This window comes from Bidens hawaiensis, unplaced genomic scaffold (genome assembly GCF_021521415.1).
Source record: "Bidens hawaiensis isolate Kalapana, Puna unplaced genomic scaffold, B.hawaiensis_p1.1 tig00033840_1, whole genome shotgun sequence".
In the NCBI taxonomy this organism is placed as follows: domain Eukaryota; kingdom Viridiplantae; phylum Streptophyta; class Magnoliopsida; order Asterales; family Asteraceae; genus Bidens; species Bidens hawaiensis.
The window spans coordinates 138,559-144,386 of record NW_027495819.1 but is presented as its reverse complement, the minus strand read 5'-3'; the positions used below and the strand labels follow the sequence as shown (position 1 = coordinate 144,386).

The following is a 5,828-nucleotide window of genomic DNA, read 5'->3' as shown; positions in this document are numbered from 1 at the left end:
TTTTTTCCCCAGAAAACAGCTCTCTTCCCGAGATAAATTCTTTTATTCCAAAATCTAACGAGACGTTAATCTGTCCGTCGAGTGCTCCTCATGCTATTAGCAACGAACGTAAGATTAAAACTATGTTCGTTTACTTTCATTTACTTTCGTTAATAGTTTGTCATTTGTAACCAGTAACTAGTTTCCAGATATGTTTTTTATATCAGATTATATGCACTAATGGTTCAACCTAACCGACATTGACTTTGCTTATTTTGGTGTTTACCTTTGTTGAACAGTAGCTAGTCATGTTCCCGATATACAAACCAATTTTCACGAAAGCAGCAATGTTCCCAAGATTCATACCGTTACTCCAGAAACTAATGAGACGTTATTCGGACGGTCAAGTGTTCCACATGCTATTAATCACGAACGTAGGTTATAAACTCTTGTCAGGCACTTTCATTTGTTTTCGTTAGCAGCTTCTTATTATTAACCAATTAATAGTTTTTATTACCGTTTTTTAATTCATATTATATGTAGAAACTAAGCAACCAAACTGCGAATACTCGTCTAATGGGATTAAATTTTGGATTCCAAATGTTCCATCAAATCAAAGACCTTCTATTGGCCTGCTTTTTCAAACATGGGAAGACACTGTTGCTATGTATAAGGCGTACGCAGACAAAGCTGGTTTTGATGTAAGGAAGTCAACCATTATATGGACCAAAGGTGTCATATCTCATAGGTATTTGGTTTGTAGAAAATCTGGTAGCCCACGTTGCAAAGATGTTGATACCATGGATACATCACGTCTTCTACAAAACGACGCAACACGAATATAAAGGTTACAGGTTGCAAGGCTTGTATCAGACTTAAACTACCACCAAGTGGCCAAGGGTTTGAGATATATCATTTTGTAGAAGCCCACAACCATGGACTTGTTAGTGATTACAATATGAACCTTACAAGAGGAAGACGGCAATTACAATTTTCAGACAAGGAGTTTATTCATGGTCTTCAAACTATGGGTTTTGGTCCCACCATTGCTCACCATGTGCAGTCATCCTTGAAGGGTGGTCAACACCTGGTTACAGGGTCAAAGAATGATTTCAAGAACTATGTTCGAAACGTCAGATCTGTAATTGGTGATGCGGACGCTCAAATGGTTGTAGATAAGTTTAGTCACAACATGCTTCATTTGGAAAATTTTTTTTTCCAGTACAAAGCAGTGGACGGTGTACTTAGGTCACTTTTTTGGTCCGACGATATATCTAGATTAAACTACACTATGTTTGGTGAAGTCGTAGCCTTTGACGCCACATATTCAACAAACAGGTCATGATTATGTTGTTATGTATCTACACAGCTTTTATAGTTTCTGTGCTTATAGTGGTTTTAATATACTAACCTTTTCTACATCCATTCCATGATATTTGTTCCCTTCACGGGCGTCGATTGCCACAAGAAATGCGTAACATTTGGTGCTGGCCTGATCCATAACGAGACAACTGAATCTTACCAGTGGTTACTAAATGCATTCCTACAAGCTCATCGCAAGCAGCCACTCCTGGTATTGACAGATCAGGATCCGGCAATGAAGCAAGCCGTGCTAACCGTTTTGACCGAATCAACACATAGACTATGTATGTGGCACGTAACTAACAAGATTCCTATAAAGGTATGCATCTCACTATCATTATAATACACATCGGTTGCTGGATTCTATATGTTTGTATGTTGTCGCCGTCTTTGTTTTTAAAAGTGCGCACTACAAGCCCATGTCTACACAATCATCCCGTTTTCTATCTATAAGATTCAACATTATATCTCAGTTCCAAACACTGACTTATTCTAAAACTTAACGTTTTTTTTCACTTTCAGCTTAAGGGCGAGCTGAAGCTTAATGAAGAAATCAGGTGTCGTGTTAACAAACTTGTGTGGAACATATTCATCAAACCAGAAACATTTGAATCTAGGTGGCATGATTTGATTGAAGAGTTCAACTTAGGTGACAACAAAATGTTACAAGACATGTTTGCAATCAGGCATCAATGGGTCCTGGCTTACTTTAGGGAGTTGCCCATGTGCTGTTTGATGAAAACTACATCCAGATGTGAGAGTTCCAATTCACAGTTCAAAGTATATTCTAGCCCAGGCAACAACCTTGTATAATTCATGAACTACTTCGAGAAGGCATTAAATGCTCAGCGACACGTTCAACGAGATTTGCAATACGATACTACAACAAAGGCACCAGCTCTGGAGACCCGTTTGCCAATTGAACGCCATGCTTCCTATGTATACACAACAACAATATTTAAAGAGGTCCAAAAAGAGATTTCCAAAGGCCTTTATCATTGTGCACGTGATCGAATCGAGTCACAAGACGGACTACGCATACACTTTATCAGTCACAAAGACAAAAGAAACGGTTTCATCGGCGAGTTTAAGGTTAATTTTTTACCGCGTAACAACATACATCCTAATTTATTTGTATATGCATCCACTTAATCAGATAAACACTTTTTTTATTGTATGTTGCAGGTGACTCAAAATCCCTCCGACAATACATTTACATGTTCATGTATGAGTTTCACTCGCATTGGCTACCTGTGTAGACACATTTTTTGTGTATTCCAAATTAAGATGGTAGACCAAATCCCTGAAAAGTACATCCCAATGCGTTGGAGGAGTGATGTTTTACGATCGTCACTTTTCAAAATTGAATCCAGATATGGTGCTCCTCACGAAGAAAGATCAAAACTAAGGCAACAGTTTTTATCTTTATCCAGTCAGTGCGCAGATCGTGCGCGAGGTAACACGGAACTTCTACAATTCTTAGTCAACCAACTACAACAGTTGAAGGATACAATTTGGGAAAAAATCCTAAAGAACCATGCTATAACAACAACTCCTCTATAATTCAAGACTTGATTGGATACAAGATACCAGAAACTATCACAATTACTGCCCCCACTGGCATAAGGAATAAGGGTTCCTGTTCTCGCAAGCGCAAGACCGGTCCTGGGGAGGCAGCCAAGACTAGAAGCAAGAAACCAAAGAGGTTTTGTAAGAAATGTAATAAACACGTCCGCGGTCACGACTCCCGTAACCATGACAAAGTTATGAGGGAAAAGGAACGACGGCGAAAAGAAAGAGAGCAAAGGCGAAAAGATAAGGAGCTGCTGCGAGGACAAAAGGCAGCTAGAGGGGTAAACAAGTTGTAGGGTCCGATGGGAGCGTCGATGCCGGGGATTCGTATGAAAGCGTCGACTCCGAAGATTCTGATGATAGCCATGACATCGATTCGAGCTATGATGACTAAATATGTGTTATGTTATTTTTATTTTTTTTTATGTGTTTTCTTTTTAGTACATGTTCCCCCAGATTCACAATGTTGATTAAACCCTTTTTTTGAACGCCAACATAGTTTTTATTTCATATTATCCCATATGTTTCTTCACAGAGTTTGTATACCACCTGATTGAGTATATACGGATGTCACCAACCGCATTAACTGAATTGTATGTTATTATCTTTTTTAAAGGAAGTTTTTATGCTTCTAAATAATGCATAAACACATGCGTCTAACACCGAATATGAATATGCTGATATAAGTCCCTCTAGTGTGTATGTTCCGGTCTTAACACATATGCATATATGCAATTGAGTAAATGAATATGTACTAGCGGCTGTATCAATGCACTTTTGTATGTATATATGCACTTATGTGGGTACTCACATTTTAAGTAAAACACATACTTATTTTGTTTTCATTTACATAGGCAGGTGCACACCCACGCACCTTCGCCTGTACGCACGTACTAACGCACACCCGAACACCCGTACCCATCTGCATTTATGTATCCCTACGCGTGCTCGCTAACTACACGCATTCTCGCACTTCGTCACATATGTACAGACCTACATGCTTTCACCCATAAGTCCGTAGGTAGATACATATGCGTGGACGTGCATCCGTCGGCCCAAACTTAATAAGACATGTACCGTGGTGCGTATCTACACACGTACTCATATGTATCACACGATAAACGACGTTACGTATGTACATACCAAATAACAAACGTACGCGGATCCGTGGTATGTCCCTCCACAAATATGTAGGTCCGTAGTTATAATGCACGCACCTACCTACCTCCAACGCGCATACGCATGTACGTTCGTATGGTCAACCCGTCATGCTTACTCACACAACCACATCCATACACCCTTTTTACGTACGTACTCATATGTATCACACGATAAACCACATCCACATCCATAAAAAGCGTACGTCCGTACGTGCGTACGGACGTACGCTTTTTACGTACGTCCGCCTACACGTCCTTCACCACGGACTTGCGAACAAATGTACACACTCACACATCAGGTACGTCCATACACATACGATTAAAGTTAGATACCAACAAACGTGACTACATGTGTCCGTGTGTATACACATACATTATACCCCACTAACAACCTGATCAGTGTTGGTACACTTTTGTCTACCAATCCCCAAAACTGACAACGCCACCCGTGAGTACATGTGTCCGTGTGTATACACATACTAAATTTTCTTATATAACTCCTGAGTTGTATGTTTGTTCGTGTTCACACTTTGTTAATCATGTATTTAGTGTACTTAACAGGATAAAACTCCTACTAGTTGTAATCCCGAATCGCTACACATACACACGAATACGTGCCTACATTCTATATGATTCCACCTGGTTGCTGTAGTGTTAAGCACAATGGATGTTGGGATACACACATACGTTTTCAAATTGATCAATTCACTAAGTTTTTAGCACCCATTCATGACATCCAAAATATAAGTTTTTATAGAATAAATTGGAACAATTCCATGAATATTCTCAGAAAACAAACCCTAACTTTTATAAAAGGGTACAAGATATACCCATCATCAATTGCCATACTATATAACCAACGACATCATAAGTAATTATTATCTCTAAACAGTTATACCAAAATCATCTCTAATTTCAATGTATAACCAAACACAACACCCATCCTATAAACACTTGTCAAAAGATAAACAACCACTTGCATATTATCATATCAAGCAAACATACATTAACTGATAAATCCAAAGAAGGAACATTATTTAGATCGCCAATTCATAACGTTTCTACCAAACCAAACTAGAGTTTATAGATTACCATTGCATAGCGACACTGCTAGGAAACAAAGCAAAAAAATGGCATAGATCACCCAAAGTCTTCATCCCTTCATCACTTATGCCTGGATTTTATTTTTATGTGTGTTCACACCCGAAATCAGAATTTTTGATGTGTACTTTGTCCTTAAGCTGAGTAACACCTTCTTCTGCTTAACCGACTCATCCCCGAGGCCACATCCGCATCTGCTACCCCCTTTGAACGTCTCCATATGCCTCATCATAAACAAACCCGACTCTTCATATCCTTTCATGGCACATTGTATTTTCAGCCACTTTGGTTCCACTGCTTCCATATCACTCGCCTTGGGATGATTAACAGTCATTAGGTAATTAACAAACATTTCTTTCTGCAACCATCAAACCACACTTACATAAGAATTACAACAGATTACACGCTACACAAGTGCACATTCCATGATATTCAAAATTATATACTACAACTAACTTACCAGTTTCGCTACTGTGGTCGTGCACATTCCATGATATTCCTCATCCGTCTTCTTCTACGCGCTCGACCTCCGTTTCTTTCTTGACTTATCAATGCTGTCCAACACATCAACTGACAGATTCTTCACATCAAAGCACACCACGTAGTAATGATCAGCAGACATAATCGGCAAGAAAAACATGTCATACGGTCTTA

General features: G+C 39.1%; 1 pseudogene; it reads left to right on the top strand.

Moving 5' to 3' along the window:
* Window positions 1-287: 287 nt before the first annotated feature.
* LOC143585425 (protein FAR1-RELATED SEQUENCE 5-like) lies at window positions 288-3,209 on the top strand (annotated as a pseudogene).
* The last annotated feature ends 2,619 nt before the right edge of the window (window positions 3,210-5,828 follow it).